At 53.4% G+C, this 22,860-nt stretch overlaps 1 long non-coding RNA gene across 1 annotated transcript; it reads left to right on the plus strand.

Moving 5' to 3' along the window:
* The first annotated feature begins 12,363 nt into the window (after positions 1 to 12,363).
* Positions 12,364 to 22,590, plus strand: LOC128314643 (uncharacterized). The gene is made up of 3 exons (XR_008296508.1): positions 12,364 to 12,818; positions 17,249 to 17,336; positions 18,168 to 22,590. It is a non-coding gene; the product is annotated as an uncharacterized LOC128314643 (long non-coding RNA).
* The last annotated feature ends 270 nt before the right edge of the window (positions 22,591 to 22,860 follow it).

Here is a 22,860-nt window from a genome sequence, read left to right on the forward strand (position 1 = left end):
CTTCCACCACAGGACCTCTGGCCCTTACCAGGGTGACTGTGCATTGGGGAAAAGGCAATAATCAGACCTTTCAGGGATTACGGGACGTTGGCTCTGAACTGACATTAGTTCCAGGAGACCCGAAATGTCACTGTTGTCCACCAGTCAGAGTGGCCCTCCATAGGCCCTTATGGAGGTGAGATATGGGTTCAGTGGTCCCCAAAACCATCCTGTGGCTCTTCACCCGGTTCTGGAATGCACAACTGGAATGCACACTTAGCAGCTGGCAGAATCTTCAATATCCGTTCCCTGATCTGTGGAGTAAGGGCTCTTATGGGGGGAATAGCAGAGGGAAAGCCTCTGGAACTGCTTCTACCTAAGAAAAGGGTAAACCAAAGCAATACTGCATTCTTGCAATTCCAGAGATTAGTGCTGCCACCAAGGACTTGAAAGAGGCAGGGGTGGTGATTCTCACTACATTCCCATTCCAGTCTCCTCCCTGGCTTGTGCAGACAACAGATGGAGCTTGGAGAATGACCGTAGATTATTGCAAGCTTAACCAGGTGGTAACTCTAATTGTAGCTGCTCTACCAAAGTGGTTTCATCGCTTAAGCAAATTAACACCCTCCCCTGGTACCTGGTACGCAGCTATTGGGCTGGTAAATGCCTTTTTCTCCAGCCCTGTCCATAGGGCCCCCCAGAAGTAGTTTGCTTTCAGCTGGCGAAGCCAGCCGTACACCTTCACTTTCCTATCTCAGGGGTGTAGCAACTCTCCAGCCTTATGTCATAATTTAGGTATCGGGAATCTCAATCGTCTTTCCCTTTCACGAGATATCACACCAGGCCATGACACTGATAGCGTTACGTAGATTGAGCCTTGTGAGTAAGAAGGAGAAAACGCCCTACACTTATTGGTAAGACAGTTGCATGTCAGAAGATGGGAAATAAATCTGACAAAATTTCAGGGACCCTCTCTCTCTGTAAAGCTTCTAGGGGTGCAGCGGTGTGGGGAACGTCGAGACTCCCCTTCTAAGGTGAATGATAAGGGGTTGCATCTGGCCCCTACCACAAGCCAAAAAGAAGCACCATGTCTAGTGGGCCTCCGTGATTTTGGAGGCAACCGATTCCTCCTTTGGGTGGCCCACTCCGGCCTGGGTGACTCAAAAAACTGAGTTTTAAGTGAGGCCCAGAACAAGAAAGAAACCTAAATGACGGCCCCAAAAGTTGCCCTGCCACTTGAGCCATGAGATCCAGCCATCTCGATCACGCTGGAAGAGGCAGCGGCCGATAGAATTTGCTGTAAGCAAATCGCAGTGCAGGCCCTTAGGGTTTGGGGGAGAGGCCTGCCGTCCTCTGCTGATAGCTACTCTCCTTTTGTGAAACTGCTGTAGGCCTGCTACCGGGCCTTAGTAGAGACTGAATGCTTCACCATGGAGCCACCAAGTTACCATGTGACCTGAGCAGCCCAGCATGAACTATATATTGTCTGACACATCAACCTGTAAAGGTGGATGTACACGGCAGCCCTCCACCATCATATGGGAGTGGTATATACACAATCTGGCCCAAGCCGACCCCAAAGGCACAAGTAAATGCCACAAAGAAGCAGCCGGTTGGGGCACCTGGGTGGCTCAGTCAGTTACGCGCCCGACTCTTGGTTTCAGCTCAGGTCATGAGCTCATGGTTCATGGGTTTGAGCCCCGCGTTGGGATCTGCGCTGACAGCACGGAGACTGCTTGGAGTCCCTTCCCCACTCACTCTAAGTAAATAAATAAATAATAGGGGCGCCTGGGTGGCTCAGTCGGTTAAGCATCCAGCTTCAGCTCAGGTCATGATCTCATACTCCGTGAGTTCGAGCCCCGGGTCGGGCTCTGTGCTGACAGCTCGGAGCCTGGAGCCTGCTTCAGATTCTGTGTCTCCCCTCTCTCTGACCCTCCCATGCTCATGCTCTCTGTCTCAAAAATAAATAAAAACATTAAAAAAGGTTTTTAATAAATAAATAAGTAAATAAACTTTAAAAAAAAAAAAGTGGCCCAAATGCCCCTGGTCCTCACCTCTGCTATATGGTCTCCTCTCGCCTGTAGCTGTATCTACGGCCTCATATGAAGTTCATTATGATCAGCTGGCAGAGCAAGTGGTATCGGGTCTGGATTATACAATTTGCAGGCACCACCTAAAGGGGACAGCTGCAACACTACCGTCCCTCTGGGACATCCCTTAAGGACAATGGTGAAGGGCAGTCTGCCCAGTGGCAAGACTTCAAGCAGTGTACTTAGTTGCTCATTTTGCTTGGAAGGAGAAAAGGCCAAACATGCAATTTTATGCTGATTTATGGGCTGTGCGAATGGTTTGCTTGGATGGTCAGAGAATTGGAAGGAAGACAATCGGAAAATTGGTGACAAAGAAATCTGGGAAAGAGGTATGTTAATAGGCCTCTTTGAACAGGGGACATGTGAAGATATTTACGTCCCACGTGAATGTTTACCAAAGGGTGACCTCAGCAGAGGAGGCTTTTATTTTGTTTTAAATGTTTATTTATCTATTTTTGAGAGAGAGAGAGAGAGAGAGAGCAGGGGAGGGGCAGAAAGAGAGAGAGGGAAAGAGATTCCTAAGCAGGTTCCACAATGTCAGCACAGAGACTGATGCAGGGCTCGATCTCATGAACCGTGAGATGGTGACCCGAGCGGAAATCAAGAGTCAGATGCTTAACTGACTGAGTCACCCAGGAGCCCCAGCAGAGGAGGATTTTAATAATCAAGTGGATCGGATAACCTGTTCTGTGGATACCAGGCAGCCTCCTTCCCCAGCCACCCCTGCCCATTATCCAGCGGGCTCATGATCCTTGTGGCCATGTGGCAGGAATGGAGGTTATATATGGGCTCAACATGAACTTCCACTCACCAAGGCCGGTCTGGCTTTAGCCACCGCTGAGTGTCCCATCTGCCAGTAGCAGAGACCAACGCTGAGCCCCCGATATGGCACCACTCCCCGAGGTCATCAGCCAGCTACCTCGTGGTAGGTTGATTACAATGGTTCCATTATGGAAAAAGGAGCATTTTGTCCTTACTGCAATGATACTTACTCTGCATACAGAATTGCTTTCCCTGCATGCAACGCTTCTGCCAAAACTACCATCTGTGGGCTTAACAGAATGCCTTATCCACCATCATGGTGTTCCACACAGCATTGCTTCTGACCAAGGAACTCACTTGCCAGCGTACAAAGTGCAGCGATGGACCCATGTGTATGAAATTCGTTGTTTTTTCCCATGCTCCCCACCACCGTGGAACAGCTGGTTTGGCAGACCAGTAGTGGAACAGCCATTTGAAGACTTGGGGGGGGGCGGTGGTGCCAGCAAGGTAGCAATACATTTCCGGGCTGGGGCACGGTTCTCCAGGAGGCTGCATGTGCTCTGAATCATCACCCAATATGCGGTGCTGCTTTTCCCACAGGCAGGATTCACGGATCTGGGAATCAAGGGGCGGAGATGGGAGTGGCACCACACATTTTCACCCTCGGTGTCACCCTCGCAAAGTTTTTGCTTCCTGTCCCCATGACCTTCCGCTCTCCTGGCCTAGAGGTCTTCATTTCCCTTTTTTTCTTTTAATGTTTATTTATTTATTTTGAGAGAGAGAGTAGGGGAGGGACAGACAGAGAGAGACAGAGAATCCCAAGCAGGCTCCGTGCTGTCAGTCCAGAGCCTGACGCGGGGCTCGAACTCAGGAACTGCGAGCTCATGACCTTGAGCCGAAGTCGCAAGCTCAACTGACTGAGCCACCCAGGTGCCCCTAGAGGTCTTCATTTCAAAGGGAGGAATGCTTAGACCGGGAGAAACAACAATGATTCCACTGAACTTGAAGTTAAGATGACCACCCAGCCACTTGGGGTTCCCCGTGCCTTGGAGTTAATAGGTGAAGAAGGGAGTTACTCTCCTGGCTGGGTTATTGATCCTGACCACCAAGGGGAAACTGGCCAGCTACCTCACCATGCAGGTAAGGAAAAGTGTATATGGCATGTAGGAGATCACTGAAGTTTTCTCTAAGTATGACCATGCCCTTAGGATCACCATTAAGGTCAATGGAAAATTACAATAACGCAGTTCAGCCAAGACTACTAATGGCCCAGACCTTTGAGGAATGAAGATTGGCTCATCCCATGAAGTAAAGAACCATGCCCACTCAGGTGTTTGCTGAGAAAAAAGGGAATATGGGATGGGTGGTGGAAGAAGGTAGTATATACCAGCTATGGCCACATGACCAGTTATGGAGATGAGGACTGTCATTGTCATGAGTATTTCTAACGTCTTTTGTTCCGCATGTGTGTGTATAATGTATACAGCAAATATCTTTGTTTTCTTCCTTATCTCCTCATCGTGTGATGTGATGTATTGACTTTATATCATAGTATTTACGTATGGTTAGCTTCGCATCATAGTAATCAACTTACAAGATATCGAGGTCAAGAATAAACATCCCCCAAAGACTTTGCATTCTTTCTGGAGAAAGGATTAGTTCATTCTCAGTTGTACTCAGGAGAATTGTATCATGTTTTGTGGCAACAGCCCAAGCAGATGAAGATAGCACCCTTCTTGAAAATCAACGGATCACGAACTTCAGGCTTTATTTCTGGATTCTCCAGCCTATTGCATTAATGTATTTGTTTGTTCTCATGCTAGTACCCCTCCATCCTGATTACCGTGGTTTTTTAGTAATTTCCAAAATCAGGAAGTGTGAGTCCTCCAATTGTTTTTAAGGTTGTTTTCTGGAGGAGAAATGTCTATTCAAGTCCTTCGTCTCTTTTAAATTATTTATATTTTTATTAGCATTGTAAGAGTTCTTTCTGTATTCTGGATACAAGTCCCTTGTCAGACGTGTGCTTTGCAAATGTTTTCTCCCAGTCTGTGGCTTGTCTTTTTCACTCTCCTGACGGTATTTGTCATAGCAGAAATGTTTTAAATTTTGGTAAAGTCTACCCTACCTGTTTTCTGTTTTGTCGACTGTGCTTTTTATAACCAACTAAGGGACTATTGCCTCATCCAAGGTCACAGATATCCAAGGTCTATATGGTAGGGGTCCAACCTCATTCTTTTGCATGTGGACATCCGGATGTCCCAGCACCATGTGTTGAAAAGATTGTTCTTTCCCCACTGAATTGTCTTGGCACCCTTATCAATGTTTTTTTTTAGTGTAAGTATATGCGCCATGCAATATTTGGAATACGCTTAGGCTAAAAAAATTATTATACGTTCATCAGAAATTCAGATTTGCCCTGGGCGTCCTGTATTTGTATTTGCTGAGTCTGGCAACTCTATACTGGCATCTAGTGGGTAGAGGCCAGGGATGCTGCTAAGTGTCCTACAACCCACAGGTCAGTCCCCTCAACCTCAACATGAAATCTGGCCCCAAATGTGAAAAGTACTATTCTCCTGCTGTGAAACAAACATGGGGACAGCATCACCTGACGACCAGCGAGTTGGTGGCACTGGCCCGTTTTTCCGGGAGTGGAAACCGAGGCTCAGAGCAGTGAAACACACTGCTTTTGAAATCCAACGCTAGGGGAGTTGGGGGTGGGATTTGCCTGGATAGTCTTAAAAATGGTCCAGGAGAAATTGTCCCAGAAGGGAACCATGAGGCGTTTCAAAGGGGCTGGGTATCCCCCTTGCTGCAGGCATCTCAGATTTGAAGGACTCAATCTCCAAGGAGCCCACCCCCCCCCCACCAGGCACTCAGATTGAGAAGGTTCTGGATGGTCCCAGATACCTGCATTGTTAACACTGACCCCTCCGCGCCACACCCGCCCCCCACCATCTGTGATCTTAGGGACACTTACTCTTTCTCACGTGGTGATTCTATTTCTGAGCTGTGGCCATGTTGGTGCCCATTTCTCAAGGCTTCTGATGGCTTTCTGGTCTCCTCTAATCAGCATTGAGCCATGTTTGCCCAGCTGTGGACACCTCCAACATATCCAGCAACTTCTCTCGGCCAAATTGCAGGGCAGGTGAATATTCCACTGGAAGAGGGGGAACCGGCTCCTGGTTCAGCTCGGCCACCATAACACCAGCAACCCCTTCCGGCCCCATCTGTGAGGTTCCCCAGGACCCCCATTCTCACCACGCTGGGTATCATCTCACTTGGTCATTTTTTCCAAACAGCTGGATGCGAAGTGGTATCTCACTGAGATATTCAGGTTATTCTGACACAACTTTTTAAAAGATTGAATTGAAAAAATTCACGTAACATAAACTTTACCGCCTTAGCAATTCTAAAGTGGACAATTCAGTGGCATTTAGTGCATTCATGACGTTGTGCAACCATCGGCTCTATCCAGTTCCAGAACATTTTCGTCACTTTAAAAGGAAACCCTGGGCCTTTCATGCAACTTTCAAGTAAAACTAAGCAGCTGTTCAATTGGCATTCAATCTTTGTTTGTTTTTCCTGTTTGGGAGAAAACCATGTTTGTGTGTATGAGACAGAGGGTCCCTGACTGTGAAAGTAGCATATTGTTTTTTTATTTTTATTTTTTATTTTTTTTAAATTTTTTTTTTCAACGTTTATTTATTTTTGGGACAGAGAGAGACAGAGCATGAACGGGGGAGGGGCAGAGAGAGAGGGAGACACAGAATCAGAAACAGGCTCCAGGCTCTGAGCCATCAGCCCAGAGCCCGACGCGGGGCTCGAACTCACGGACCACGAGATCGTGACCTGGCTGAAGTTGGACGCTTAACCGACTGCGCCACCCAGGCGCCCCTATTCTTTTTTTAATTTTAATTCTAATAGTTTAAAATTTGTTTGTTTATTTTGAGACACAGAAAGAGAGCGGACATGTGAGCAGGGGAGGGGCAGAGAGAGAGAGGAAGAGAGAGAATCCCAAGCAGGCTCCACGCTGTCAGCACAGAGCCCAATTCAGGGCTCGATCACACACACTTTGAGATCACGACCTGAGCTGAAATCAGGAGTCGGACACTCAGCCGACAGCCACCCAGACGCCCCTAAAAGTCATTCTCAGTATATTCTTTTTTTTTTTTTAATTTTTAAAAAATGTTTCTTTATTTTTGAGAGAGAGACAGAGCACGAGCAGGGGAGGAGCAGAGAGAGAGGGACACACAGAATCTGAAACAGGCTCCAGGCTCCGAGCTGTCAGCACAGAGCCCAACGCGGGGCTCGAACTCACGGACCGCGAGATCGTGACCTGAGCTGAAGTTGGACGCTTAACCTTCGACCAAACCACCCGGGTGCCTCCATTCTCAGCATGTTCTTGATGCTGACAAAGAAAGAAAAAATCAGACAACACAGAAGAGTGAAATATAAAACCACCTGGAGCCTCACAACCCAGGACACGAGGTTGACCCTGATCTCCTGCCCGGACGGTAACATGAAAAAAGCTGACACGAGGAAGTGATGGCAAGGATGAGGAGAAACCAGAACTCTCTGGCACGCGGGCTGCTAGAAACGCAAAACGGCCCAGTGGCTTGAAAAGGCAGGTTGGCAATTTCCGCAAAAGGTAGTGACGGACCCACCACGGGGCTCGACTCTTCCCTCCTTGGTGTCTCCCTGACAGAAACGAAAGCGGGTGCCCATCAGAGATCTGGGACATGAATGCCCACAGCATTGTCCCCTGTGGGAACAAGCCCAATGTCCATCATCCGGGCAATGGATGAACCACAATGAACTAGGGACACTCACCACAGCGCAGATGTGCCTTCAGGGCATTACGCAGAATGAAAGAAGCCAGACCCAAAAGGTCACGTACTGCAAGGTTCCGTTTATTTGCCATTATAGAAAGTGGAACGTGATGTCAACTGCCAGAAAACAGATCGGAGGTGGCCCGAGGAGAGGCGAGAGAGAGGCACGACAAAGGGCAGGAGGGAACGTTTGGGAGTGACGGCTGGGTTCACTGTCTTCGCCACGGGGACAGCTACGCCAAATGCATCAGATCGTTCACTTTGGCCACGGAGGGCAGCCTGTCGGTGAGCTAGCTAGAGCAGGCCCGGATTCACATCCCTGCCCCGCCACTGGCTTGCTGTGTGTGTGACCTCTCTCCGATGTCTCACCTGTGAAATGGGATTCTAGTGGCCCCAACACCCCACGGAGTATAACTTAGGGCAGCACCCAGCCCGCAGCCATCAAGCACTGGCCCGTGGCGAATGCTCAGCTCTGCTTTGCTTTGTCCACATTTTAACAACTCATCATTGAAATTAAAAAAAAAAAAAAATTCATTTCAGACCATGCCAAAGTCCCATCGGGTTTCCACCACGGGTGCGTATGTATGGTGTCTCTCCCTCTCTTGACCCCTGGCTGGGTCCCCCCCGTAGGTCTTGGCCGGTCCGGGCCCATCCCACTTGGTGACTTAAGCCAGCGTGGGCTGCCCTCCTGAATCCACCCGCCAGTCCCGAATTCAGAGCTCTGCCCCACATCCTGGTCCAGCCCCTCCTCGAGTTCCCTGCCAGCCTGCGAGTCCAGGAAACTGGAATTCTTCTCTCGCACCAAGAGAGGTCCCTCAAGGGTAAGCAGCGGCCGTGGCCACAGGGAAGTTCCACAACTCCGGGGGGAAGGCTACTTGGGACTGTAGCCGCTTCTCTCAGCCCAGCCGCCAGCCTTTTTTGCAACCCCCTCTCGTTGGGGTCCCAGCTTCCGCAGATGTGGCCCTCACCCTGCCCTTGCTGAGACGGGGCCAGCTCCGGCAAACCTGGACCCCAATTAGGGCCCCCCCAAGAACAGTGGGCTCTTGTGGGTTTCTGTGGGCGCCCCTCTGGGGCCCCATTCTTGCTTCAAAGGAGTTCTTTGTGAAACATGGATGTGTGGCCAAGGCCCCAGCGATGCTGGTGGGGAAAAGAAAAATAGGCATGTGTGTGTATTTTATAGCTCTTCTCTGCTCCCTGAACGGCCTCTTTGAAGGTGACGATGGGTCACAGCAGGCCTCGGGTGGGAGGACAGCTGGCGGCCACCTTGATTCTAATTTGACCATACGTTGCTTTTTTAGGGGATGTGCTGGGGTGTCTGGAGAGGTGGGTTTTGGCTTGGCCTCGAAGCTCGGTTCCCACAGAGACTCAAGGCTCCGATTGTGGGTGGCAAGGCTCCGAGGAGGAAAGGCAGTCCCTGGGGACCCCCTTCGAGCCTCGCACGAGGCTGCAGGCTGGGAAATGTCTGGGCTGGGATTCCGCTGTGGCCATTTTAGAAGGTGTTGGGGTGGGAAATTAGCCCCTTCTCGTGGGCCCCGACGGCATGTCACTGCCACCGGTCCCCAGAGAGCTGTGTGGCCTCTTCCAGCAGAGAGATGGATAAGCAGAGTCCTCAGAAGCCAGGAGCTGGGGTATTGTGTTTGAGGGTAACAAACGAATCAAAAGGAAAACGGACCACATCACACCCACTAGGACGATCATCATCTAAAGCAGAAAAGACCCAGCGTTGCCTCCCGGAAGTTTGTCTGTTGGTTGGTTGGTTTTAACATTTATTTATTTTTCAGAGACAGAGAGAGACAGAGCACGAGTGGGGGAGGGGCAGGGAGAGAGGGAGACACAGAATCGGAAGCAGGCTCCAGGCTCTGAGCCGTCAGCCCAGAGCCCGACCAGGGGCTCGAAGTCACGAACGGTTAGATCATAACCTGAGCCGAACTCGGACGCTCGACCGGCTGGGCCACCCAGGCGCCCCTGAATCTTCTGCTTTAAAATGGTGAATTCTGGGGCGCCTGGGTGGCTCAGTCGGTCGAGCGTCTGACTTCGGCTCAGGTCACGATCTCACAGTTCGTGGGTTCGAGCTCCGCATCGGGCTCTGGGCCGACAGCTCAGAGCCCGGAGCCTGCTTCGGATTCTGTGTCTCCCTCTCTCTCTGCCCCTCCCCCACTCACGCTTTGTCTCACTCTGTTTCTCAAAACTAAATAAATGTAAAATTAAAAAAAAAATTGTAATGGTGAATTGGATGTTATGTAAATATCATCTCAACAAAAAGAGGACAGAGAGTGCTCAGAGAATCGATAAGGTGTTACCTGCAGGATATGTTGTAAGTGAAAAAAGAGTCACGGCGCATGCCGGAATAGAGGAAGTGACCCCCCGAGAACCCCATGTGCGCAGGCAGAGGTGTGAGAGGTGGACACGGGTCATTCCGAGAATGGATGATGTCTGTGGAAGGACCTTGTATCCAGATGCACCTAGAAGGGAGTAGATGTGCTAGAGGTTTGTGGGAGCTGATGGAGGCTGGCAGGGCCATCAGACCACTCAGCTGCCATCCCGAGAAGGAGGGGAGGAAGGGGGGTGGGGAGAAGCTTGGGGTGGGAGCCATGAGAAGGTTCAGGCCAGGTTGAAGGAGTGCTCCTATTCCGGCCCTGCTCTCTGTCGCTGATAAGCAGGACTATTCCAGAAGCAGTGGTAGCCGGATCATCATTGTAAGCGGGAGTGCCTGCTGCTGACCTATGCGTCGCCCGTTTCTGCCCCATGACCCCTCCGTTCACGAGCCTCTCACGTGACAAATGATAAAGGCAGCCAACATCACCTGGCTGAGTCATGTGGTCTGTGTGGTTGCTCCGAGCCCCTTCCTGGTGGATGCTTTCCGGAAGGTGTTGATGCTGGTACGAAAATCCTCACGCCTGGTCCAGTCCCGTTCGCCCGTGGATGCCTCTACCCCTGACTTCCGTGTCTCTGTCCCCATAAGGGCCCTGGCCCAGGAATCCATGTAAGCTCTCATCCTAGGTCACCTCCCCCTCCCACAAAGTGGGGGGCTCAGGGGCTCCCTCACAGATCTGCTTACGGGGAAGGGTGCCTTTCCACTGCCCTTCAGACCCCCCTGCACGAGGCCGGACAGCAGCCACTGGCTTGTGCCTATGTGCTCAGAGCAGGCTCCAGGCTCTGAACTGTCAGCACAGGGCCCGACGTGGGGCTTGAACCCACAAACCGCGAGATCATGACCTGAGCCAAAGGCAGACGCTTAACCGACTGAGCCACCCAGACGCCCCTCAATTTTTTAATTTTTATTTATTTATTTATTTAATGTGTATTTATTTTTGACAGAGAGAGAGACCGAGTATGAGTCGGGGAGGAGCAGAGAGAGAGGAGGACACAGAATCTGAAGCAGGCTCCAGGCTCTGAGCGGTCAGCACAGAGCCCGACACGGGGCTGGAACTCACAGACTGCGAGATCATGACCTGAGCTGAAGTCGGACGCTCAACCGACTGACCCACCCAGGCGCCCCTCAATTTTTTAATTTTAAAGGCTGCTCAAGGAACCAGCCCTTTGTTCCAGCAATACCCGAAGGCAAGCCCCGTCTCCCAGCCTCTGGGGGGTGTAGGAGCGAAACTTCAAGAAGCATCCCTTAGCAAACCCAGATGGGTTTCACAAGGACCAAGCCCTCCCTCCTGCCAGCTTTTTGCTCATTTCTCTGTCTATGAAGCCCACTTCCCTGTTCCCCCATTCTCCCTGTGAAAGCCAAATTGATTTTGAGTTCATGCCACACTGGGCCCTTTTCTTATTGCAAGAGTATGTCCTGACTTTAGCTAGGGTCTGGCTTCATCTTGGACAAGAGGGAAACTTCAGTTTTGCCCTTGAGACCTTTCAGCTTACTGGATGAGGCCCACCCCAATTCCTTAGGGCCAACTGGTGTGGATGTTAATCACATCTACCAAAATGCCTCCACGGCGACACCCAGGCCGGTGTTGACGACTTAACAGCTTAGCCATGTTGAGATGTAACAATGTCCATTGCACTGTCTTGGGATCATCAAGGGCTCTGGCAGGATGAGTCCCTTCTTCTTCTTTTTTTTTTTTAAGTTTATTTTATTTATTTTGAGAGAGAGAGAGTGAGAGAGAGAGAGAGAGAGGAGAGCACAAGTGTGGAAGGGAAAGAGAAAAGGGGGAGAGAGAATCCCAAGCAGGCTCCGCACTGTCAGCGCTGAGACCTATGTGCGGCTCAAACTCCTGAACCATGAGATCATGACCTTAGCTGAGATCAAGAGTCAGATGCTTAAGAGCCACCCAGGAGTCCCAGGACGGGGCCCTCTTGCTCCCCCTGTGTCCCCAGCACCTGACAGGGACCGTTGCACAGCGGGAGAATAGCAGGTGTTTGTTGAGTGAATACACAATGGAAAATATAGCAGCTCCCGGCTTTAGCCCAAGCCTCTAGGGAATTGTTCCCCAGTCTGGGGGACAGGGGTGAGGGGGGTTTGCTTAGCTGGAGAATCTGTAGAACCTGGGCCTCCGAGGAGGCCAAAGGAGGGCGGGTGGGGGTCTGAGCCACTCTGCAGAAGGAACAGTGGGGTGACAAGGCCTTTCCACTCTGCGGTCAGACTCCTGGCCTCGAGAGCCATAAAACAGCCCTGCTTGGGCTGGAAACATTTTCCTTTAATATGTTCCTGGAGGCGTTGGCAGGGCCTGTAAGGAAAATTCCAGGGGAATAAGGAGAGAGGTCTTCAGCATCCACTGAGGGCTGAGAGGTGGTGGCTAGACCCGGGGCTTTGGGGGGACCCAACTGGCCTGAGGGGAGTCCAAGGGACCCCGGGCAGAGCCAGGCAGCTGTCAGTGCGTTATCTGGGTTCTGGGAGGATCCCTCGGACTGACGGACCTCCCTGAGCCTTGTGGTGGCGGCGACGGCGGGTGGCCTCACCGGTGGGAGACAGCTTTCCGCAGGAATTTGCATAAGGCTGTTTGGAGACGTTCTCAGCAAGCATGAGCATGTTGAACCCACAGGGTGCTGAGGTCTGGGGAGGGAGCCTCCCAGGGCCCGGCACAGGGCCACGGGGGTACGGGTCTTATGTGCCTTCTGCTCATTCACCTCCTATGGCTCCCCACTGCCCGGGGATGGAATCCAGAGACCGTCATTCCGCGTGCTGCCAGACCATCCGGCTCCACTACCCCAGGTGAGCTGGGCCCCACCAGATCCAAGAACGCCTCCTTGTTCTCTGTCACCTCCAGGCCTCTGCTCACACTGACGCCTACCACCCCAAGCACCCTCTGTGGCCTCTGACCTGGCTTACCTTTACCCTTCCTTCAAACTGGAGCTTACAGGTGCCTCTTCCTGGCCCCCCACGGCTACCTGTGTATTCCCCATCACAGCTGCACCCACCCTGGCAAGTACTGAGAGCAGTTCTTGGTTATAAATCCTGGGGTGTTGCTGCGGGGAGTGAGGGGACCTCGGAGGGGTAGATGCCTCTCCAACTTTGTCATTGGGACCGGTATGTCCCTTTGTGCCCAGGAAGACACAACCCCACCTACAACGTGCCAGGCACAACGGGATGCACTTGGGCGGGGGCGGTGGGTGGGGGGGGGGGGACGGTAAAACACAGTGTGTGTCGGCATGAACATACAAAGATGACAATTTCAAAGATTGGAGAGTATTTGGAAGAAAGTTGGGTGGTGGTATTTATGCGCAGGGGTTGGCGGAGACCTCCTGAGGTGGTAACATTTAAGCTAAGATTTGAAGGATGATAGGAAAGTATCTTGTAAACATAGAGGATGAGCATTCCAGATAGAAAGGATGACTGGCTCGTGGGGCCCCGGGGGCAGGAAAGGGCTGGGAGCTGGAGGAACAGGGAGGGGGCTGGTATGGCTGGAGCAGAGTGAGTGAAGGCGGAGGAGACGGGCCAGAGGGATGGGCTGAGGCCACGTCACGTGGGGCCTTGCAGGCCACAGAGAGAAGGTGGGTTTTATTCTGAGAGAAATGGGGAACCATGAAGGGTGTGTGAGCGGGAGGGAAACACGATCCGATTCATGATTTTGAGACATTCCCTGTGGCTGCTTTGGGGAGGAGGCTGGGGCAGCGTCCAGGCAGGAGTCAGGAGGGCAGACACCGGGGCCGGACGGCAGAGGAAGAGAAGTGGTTGGATTTGTGTATTTTGGAAGCCGAGGGGACAAGAGCTATTGAAGCACTGGACAGAGGGGCCAGGGAGGAGTCTCAGACGCCACCCAGGTCTCAGGCCCAGCACTGAGTGAATGGTGGGGTCGCTGCCTGAGACAGGAAGACTTGGAGAGGTGACGTCAGGGACCAACAGCCCCACCTTGGCCGTGAGCTTGTGGTGTCTGGTTGGACCCATGTGCCTGGGCTGGCTGGCCAGACTCCAGATGGAACCGTGGGCTTTGCAGGCAAAGAATGGCCTTTGATGTCTGGGCCTGGATGGCGTCCACCGGGGAGAAGCAGGCAGGGGGCACGGGCCAAGCCCTTTACGCCCAACTTTTGTGCAAGCAGGCAGGGCCCGCCCCGGGCCCTTTTATTCCAGCTGGAAACTGGGACCAAATTGAAAAGTCCAGATGTGGAGTTGGACGCAGTCCCGTGACCGTGCGGTCTGGGGAGGCCCAGCGGCCAGGCGTCCAGTGGGTCAGACCTCCGTGTGGCCTCGCTGGCCACCGCCCGGCCGGGTGTGGGGGGCAGGATGGCTTCGCCCTGAGTCTCTGGCTGCAACAAAGGTTAAAAAAATAATCACCAGGCCCGAGACCTCGCCCCTCCCGTCATCAACCCCAGCGCCGGGTGGAAAACCGGGCCCCGGGACCCCCGCCAGCCCACAGGGCTTGAGACTTGCCCAGGGGCCTGTTCAGGAGCAGGGGCAGGGGTCAAGAGGGCAGAAAGCTGGATCCCAATCTTTCTGTACCCATGAGAGGTGATTCAGTTTTCCATCTGGAAAATGGGGCATTGTTCTAGAACCACATCATCCTCAAGTTCTGAAACACCTACTGTGCACTAAGCCCGGGGCCAAGTGCTGGGGACTTGAATGTTGGACAAGCCAAGGCCAGTTCTGCCCTCACAGCTTCCTAGGTGGGCTGTGGAGGATTCGTTGGGGCACCTGGGGGGCTCAGTCGGTTGAGCGTCCGACTTGGGCTCAGGTCATGATCTCAGGATTTGTGGGTTCGGGCCCCATGTTGGGCTCTGTGCTGACAGCTCAGAGCCTGGAGCCTGCTTTGGATTCTGTGTACCCCACCCCCCCCGACCCCTCTCTGCCCCTCCCCCACCTCTCAAAAGTAAATAAACATTAAAAAAAAATTTTTTTTAAGATGAAGGATTTGCTGGACAAGGGCTGTCACACCCTTGGAACTTGGTTGTTCCATCTCTACAATAGGGATAAGAATAGCCGTCAGTCACCTCTGAGAGCCACCATTATTCCTGGGACAGCTTCTTCTTGCTGGACTGTGTATGACCCAGCTTGGAGCACCACGGTCAAGACCCCCATGGTCCCAAATGTTCCAGGCCAAGGGGGCAAGTTGACTGTTGAAAATCAGGTCTTCTGCGGTGCCCGGCTGGCTCAGTCAGTGAGCATGTGACTCCTGATCTCGGGGTTGTGAGTCCGAGTCCCATGTTAGTTATAACGATTACTTAATTTTTTTTTAAATTTTTAATGCTTATTTACTTCGAGAGAGACACAGACAGAGCGTGAGCGGGCAAGGAGCAGAGAGAGAGGGAGACACAGAATCCGAAGCAGGCTCCAGGCTCCAAGCTGTCAGTACAGAGCCCGACGCGGGGCTCGAACTCACGGACCGTGAGATCATGACCTGAGCCGAAGTCAGACGCTTAACCGACTGAGCCACCCAGGCGCCCCAAAGCTAATTTTTTTTAAAGGGCGGTGTGGGGTGGGGGTGGAAGGTAGAGATTGGAATCAGATCCGCCTCGTGTTGACTGTGTGGTCCTGGGCAAGTGTCTTACCCTCTCTGGGCTCCCTGCCTCCCTCCCTCCCTCCCAGCTCTGGATCATGGTCACCAACCTGATCTTAATGATTCCCTTCAATTGCACATTTTCCCATTTCAGCCCTTTGGGGCTTGAGGCAGGGCTGGGAGCAAGGGAGCCAAACATCATTTGAGCTGCCTTGGAACTGGTGATGGTGTGAGAAGGCCCCTCCTGTGGGCTCCTCCACTATTCGCCAGCCATTGGGAAATAACAGGCTGGCGGTGCAGCCGTCTGGGCGAAGCCCGTTTCCGGTGATGTTCAAGGTTGCCTGGTACCCGGGAGAGGTCAAGAGGCCACCAGAGCAGGGAAGGGCCTTGACGGGGCCTGGAGCCGCCCTCAGCGGCACCCTTCCGGCACCCTTCCCGGGTCAGATCTGGGACTGTCCCCCTTCCCAAGGGCAGAGGACAGCAAGAAGGGCCTCTGACAGCGATTGGAGATGGAGGTGGAGGACGAGGACTTGGCACACCGCCAGGGTCGTCCCCATTAAAGCAGGTCAAGCCTAACAGCTTGGGATCCAGAAAGCCCACGGAGGCAAGAGTGAGGGGCGGGGGATCCAGTCTCTACCGTTTGCCTACTCAGAGTGGCGTCCGGGAGGGGCTCACCGCCACCCCTAGGAACACACACGCCCACCTAGAGAGGCCGGCTCAGCCCAGACCACAGTGATTGGCTCGGGGAGGGGCATGGGACGCGAGCTGGGCCAATGAGAGTCAGCCCTGAGACCCGCTGGGCCTATCAGAGGAAAGATGCTCTGTTTCCTCCAGACCTTGGCTGGGACCAATGTAAGCCTGGCCCACCTTGCTGCCCCAAGGGGCCTGAAGAGCACCGACCAGGGAGGTGCAAATCAGAGCTACGAGGAGATACCACCTCACACCCGCTAGGATGGCCATAATCACAAGCCTGAAAGCGAGTGTTGGCAAGGAAGTGGATAAACTGGAACCCTCGCGAATGGCTGGCGGGGCTCGTCAAGTGGCGCGGCCACCGTGGAAAATAGTGTGGCAGCTCCTCAGAAAATTAAGCATCGCGTTGTAGAACCCAGGAAATCTCACGCTCAGGCAGGAGACTCAAGAGAACTGAAAACAGGTATCCAAACAAAACTTTGCACAGACACGTTCCGGGCATTCGTTATTCGCAATTGCAAAAAAAAAAAAAAAAGGTCCAACAAACCCAGACGTCCATCAGATGGAGAATGGATAAACAAAACGCGGTCTATGCGGACGATCTCGCGGTCTATGCGGACGATCAAATGCTATTTAGGCATAAAAAGGAATGAGGCTCTGATACCCGCCGCAACACGGATGAACCTTGAGGACGCGCTCAGTGAGAGAAGCCAGACACAAAAGGACACATGTTGTATGATTCTGTTTATAGGAAATGTCTAGAACAGGCAAATCCATAGGGACAGAAAACAGATTAGCGGTTGCCAGGGGCTGGGAGAGGGGTATGGGGGGAGGGGTGCCTGCTAATGGGTACCAGGTTTCCTTTTGGGAGGAAATGAAAATGTTCTGAAATAGATAGAAGGGATTATCCCATGGCATCGTAGAGGTACGAAAACCCACTAAATTGTACACTTTAGAACGTCGAAATGATACATTTTACGTCATGTGTATTTTACCACAATTCTTTTTTTTTTTTTTTAAGGAAGAAGAAGGCAGCTGGCAGAGAGATCCTGGAGGCTTCGTTTGGGGCTCTAGGTCCAGCCATGCCTGAAGGCAGCCCTGCCGTTGAGGTAAGGCAGCAAGAAATGGGCTCTCTCTCTGCCTAAAACTTGGCATTTCAGAAAGTCGGCTGTGTTTGTTCTTGCCCACGTCCCCATCATGAGGAGAAGAGCCTCACCGAAGGTGCTGGGGGCCTCAGGAAGGGCCAAACCCCACTCCTTGGCCCTCTGCTGTCCCATCTATAAGAGGAGAGGGGGCAAGGTCCCGCCATGCCAGCAACAACAGGTCCCAGTATGGACTCACTATGGGGATGTTTCATTGCCCATCACAGCCCTGTGAGCAAGATGTTCTGAGCTCAGCGAAGGGAAGAAATGGAGGAGGCCCACGTTCCTGACTTCCATGCGGTGCCACTTTTGGAAGCAGACTGCTGGGGCCTCAGGAGGAGGGTGGCTGGGGCCCTAAGAGGCAGCCCAGCTGGGTGCTGATGAGCTCGCACCTAGCCTCTGATAGCTGTGGGTTCAAGTCTTGGCTCCGGCCCTCTGTGATCCTGGTCCTGCGGTTTCTACTTCTGGGCCTCAGTTTCCCCTCTCCAAAACAGACTGGCTGTTCTGGGTATCAGGTGCAGCGTCTGCTGGGTGCATAGCTGCTGTCTCAGGGGAGCTCATTAATACATGGATGTGCCTGGTGGAATCCGAGCTGGGCTAGGACTGCTGGCATGGGCAGAGGCGGGTGCTGGGGGGGGGGGGAGGGAGGGGGGACAGCTTACCAGTTTACTGCCACCCGGAGGGGGATGCAGCCAGGGTACAGGGTACAGCCTCCCCTCCATGCCGTGTTGCTGTTGGCTTCCGAAAGGATATGGATGTAGAAGTCACTCCTTGACTCTTTTTCCACTTGTTGCCCAGCACTCAGCGTTCCGGCGCGCCTGGCCGGAGGCTGGCACTGTTTCTGGGCACCTGGACAGCCTCACTTGGCCCTGAGACAAGCACTCACTGAGTGGCGGCTGGCGGGCTCCGGGCGTCGGCAGTGGCGTGGCCCTTCTCTCCTGTGGCTGCTCCAGAGCTGGGGAAGAAAGGGCCTCGGAGCTCCCGTGGCCTCCCGGGGCACCCTTGGGCAGCCGACAGGTGAGGGTATGGCCAAGAGGGAGGTTCTGTTAGGGTCAACTCGGAGACTCCATCCTGTGGCACCTCAGATGTGGGATGCCCCAGTGCCATGTCTCAGCCTCCCTGGGGTCCTGTGGCTTCCTACGGCTCTGTGTTTTCATTGAATGGTAGCCACGTCACCCTAGGTCTGTGGCTTCGCACCACCATGGCCCCGTGGCTCGAGGGTCCCCACGATCCTACGGCTTTAGCAGACTGTGGTCCCACGGCCCCATCAACCCATGCTGTTATGACTTCGTCCCTCCTTAGTTCTGTGTTTCCTTGTTCTGAGGTCCATGACTCTTGGATTATTTGCAACTTCATGGCTCTAGGAAAAGGTGAGTTATTCAACCCAGTGGGAAATAGACTCAGGAAGCCTCAAGGGGTGGGTGTTCCAGTGACCCCCCCCCCCGCACTTAGCACCATGTGGACCAACAGCAACACTGACATCACCCCTTTTCCAGAGGGCTCCATGTGCTTGTCACCGTTCTACAACTCCCGCTCAGAGTATGCTGACGGTTGCTATGGTCTGGCCGTTCCTGGAGGGTTTTATTAAACCTCAGTCTCCCTCTGTGGCGCAGGAATATGGACACGCAGAGAGCCTGGTCTGGCCTAAAGGAGTGACCTTTAAGTCAGGGTAAGTAGGGGTCAGCCAGGTAAAGGAAGAGTGCTCCAGGCAGAAGGCACAGCCTATGCAAAGGTCCTGAGGTGGGGAAAAGCCTAAAAGTAAGAGGCACAGGGAGGCAGCCAGTGAGCCTGGGCTGAAGGCTAACTGTTCACCTCCCCTTCGTCTCATGTAAGGCAAAGGAGGCAGAGAATGGACAAAAAGCTCCTATTGTGTGCTTCAATTTCATTCTCTCATTGACTCAGAGTGATCTCTGAATGGGGTGGCCACAGAGCCAGAGAGGTTCCCGGGGGTCCAGCCCGCCAGCCACCCACCGACCCACCCACCTATCCACTCACTCCTCCATGCATCTGCCCACCCATCTGTCTGGCAATCTATCCATCCACCCAGTCATTCCATCCATCCATCCATCCATCTACTCATCTACCCGCCCATCCACGCATCATCCTTCCTATCTGTCCACCCATCCATCCATCTATCCATCCTTCCATCCATCCACCTATTCACCCATGGACTGCAAACATGGCTCATGGCTCTGTCCCTGCGCAGGGACACCACACCCCTTCCTGTGTTCCAGCCCTCCTCCCCCTCCACTGCTCCCTCACCCCTCTGTTCCAGCCACACCTGCCTCCTCCGTGAACCTCCAGTGCATCAGGCTCGTCCCACCTCTGGGCTTTTGCCTCTGCTGTGCCCTCTGCTGGGTGCCCCTCATCAGCCGGAACCCATTCATCTGCCCCGGCCTTGGCACCAACATCCCCCCACGGTGGCTTCCCTGACCCCTAGGCTCCGTTTCCTCTGGCCCAGCCGGTTCCTACTTCTGTGTGGCAAGCGCTCCGGGCCACTGTATGCACTTGTCCAGCCTCAAGGCCGCCCACCTCGGGGCCGAGAATCGGAGAGCACCTCCTCCCTGTTGGCTACGAGGCAAAGGGTCTGTGTGGTGGATGAAATCATTTGCTTTCACCCCACTGATCGATAATCATTTATTTGGCCCCCATTGTGTGCCAGTCTTCCCACACTGGGGCTGGGGCTCCTCCCCTCCCAATAACCTCCCTCCCCCACTGGCCCATGCCCTGGTCTGGGCCTCTGCCTGCCAGGCAGCCAGTGAGTAAACACACCCCGCCCTCGGCCTCCTGCCCCATCCATCACTGACCTGAACAAGGGCCTCCTGTTAATGAGCTGGGGGGGGGGGGGGCCAGAGAGGGACAGGAGGACGGAGAATGAAGACTCGGGATCAGGGGTCTGGTTCCTGTGCTCCCTGCTGCCCACCCACCCATCGTCCCCAGACAGCTGCAGAACCCTGGGTGGGGGACCCTCTCCCTACAGCCTTCACGGGGAGGGGAGCGTGTGACTTCCTTCTCTGAGCAGCCAGTGCCCAAATCGAGGCGACAGGACAAACCTGCCTCTCTGAGCCTCCGTTTGCCCATCTGTAGAGTGGGGGCATTAATGACTGCCACCGTGGAAAAGTCTTCACTTTTTATGGAGTAACTTACTCACTTCTGGTGACGACCCTAAGATGTGGGGGGCTCTTGTCCCCCCATCTCATCTGGGTTTTTACTGCTCCTGTTAAGGTGTGCAAAACTTTAGGTATTTCCATTCGCCACTTCATTAAACAGAGAGAGAGAGAGAAAGAACAAAACTTGTGTCGTTAGCCACACAGGCGGTCTCTCTCCCTGTAACACAGACACAGGTTTGTTTTACTATTACCTACAAAACCCTCATTAAATGTCAGAGGAAAGGAGAGAAGGGCGGGGGGGGGGGTCATTTGCCCCTTCCACAGCTATCTCTGGAAACTTATGAAAATAATGCCTGTATAATTTCATTCTCTAAAATCAATACCCATTGAATGCCGCCATTGGTAAATTCCAGTAGGTTCTTAGTAACGCTCTTTCTCTCTTGTAGCAACTCTTCAGTACGCTGGCTGACCTTGAGACTTAAAAATTTACATTATAATAAGCGTTTGAATGTGGCTCTTCTCCCTCTCCCCCCCCCCCGCCTCCCCCCAAAAAAAGAAAAGGAAAAAGAAGAAACTGAGGCGCAGGCAAGTTAAGCAACCTGCCTCAGGCCTCACAGCAGAGCTGGGGTATGAAACTCACGGTCCCCATGCCAGAGAACAGGACCTTCATCACTGTGCCCTGCTGCCCCCTATGGTGATGAGTTCCTGCCTCCCGGGGCTGGGAAAGGGGGAGCAGAAAGGGGAACCCCACAAAAGTGGTATGGCAAGGCTTTTGAACGTTTGGCACCTGCTCAATAAAATTGTAGCCACTATATTTATTGTTCTCTCCTTTCTCTATCGTCACCTTCCTGGGAACCTGGGATGGTATGGGGACAGGGTTGGGGCAGATGGAAAGTGGGAGTGTAGGCAGGGCTTCTTGAAGTTCACAGTGCAAGTCAGGGTGGGTCTGCCCGACTCCAGTGCCTGGATGTCCCCCTGGTGCCCATTCCCGCGCCCCCAACTCCTTGGTCCTTCTGGAGAGATGGGTCCAGTGGGGCTGTCCGAGGCAGGCTGGGTCAGGCTCCTCAGTTATGGATGTAGCAGTGGCCAAATGGCTTCCCTCACTGCCCTGATGAATTCCCCAGACCCTGGGCCTGTGGCCGGGCCCGCCCAGGGCAGGGCAGCTGCCTTCCCGACATAGTTTCCCTCTGGATTCACGAGGAGAGGCGGCTGGGTGAGCTGGGGGCGCCCGCATGTCTCCTGGCCCGGCAAACCCCTGCCAGGAAGGGCCCCGGGGCCCCATCACACAGGCACCAGCCCCTCTGCCCCAGCCTGGCCAGGCTCCCGGAACCACTGGGTCTGGTGTGATGGGAAGGGGAGCTGGCTGGGGCGCCAGCCAAAGAAAGGCTCGGGCCAGGAGGTCCTGGGCAGCAGAATCTTCACAGCTAATGAGGGGCCTGGGCCAGCATTTCTCGTCTGGATTCTGTGGCCAAGGGCAATGAGGGGGGTGTGAAGGCCTTAGGGGTCCCGCCTTCCCCAGTTCTAATTCCTGCTGTGTGACCTCGAGCTGTCTCGTCTCTTTTCTGCGGAAAATGTGAATAAGGACAATTTGAGGTATAAGTGACAGTGTGTAAGTTCCACAGTGTATGGCAAGGCTAATACCGCAGCCAGACGTCGGGCACCCGGTAGCTCATTCAATTCTCTCAACAACGATCGCTCCCGTTTTCTAAGCGAGGCACAGAGGGATCACGCAACTTGCCCGAAGTCACACAGCAAGGCTGTGCCCAGCCAACGTTTGAACCTAGACCATGTGTCCCCCAAGTCTGTCCTAAAGTACAGTGGTGGCAGTTATAACTATTATTAATAGTAATGATGTTCCACTAATAAGGAATAAGAACATGATATGCTAATCCTAGTAGGTAACTTCACAGCTCACCAGCCCCTTCTCTCTCTGAACCGGGAGATCCCCAGGCTGTGAGAAACAGAACAAAACACAGTCAATCCCGGGGCGCCTGGGTGGCTCAGTCGGTTACGTGTCCAACTTCGGCTCAGGTCATGATCTCACGGTTCGGGAGTTCGAGCCCCACATCGGGCTCTGTGCTGACAGCTCAGAGCCTGCTTCAGATTCTGTGTCTCCCTCTCTCTGCTCCTCCCCAGCTTGGATTCTCTCTCTCTCTCTAAAAAAATAAACGCTGAACACACACACACACACACACACATACACACAATCCCAGTTCCCAGAGTCAGGGCATCCCAACCTTCTCTGCCAAGAATAGTCTGCCAGGGGTCCCAGACGGCTGTCATACAGCCAGCCGCCAGCCCCTGAGCCCTGCCCAGGAAGAGCAGGGAGGGCTTCACGGAAGAGGGGGCATCAGAGCCCAGACTTGAAGGATGGAAGAAGG

This window comes from Acinonyx jubatus, chromosome A2 (assembly GCF_027475565.1).
Source record: "Acinonyx jubatus isolate Ajub_Pintada_27869175 chromosome A2, VMU_Ajub_asm_v1.0, whole genome shotgun sequence".
Classification (NCBI taxonomy): domain Eukaryota; kingdom Metazoa; phylum Chordata; class Mammalia; order Carnivora; family Felidae; genus Acinonyx; species Acinonyx jubatus.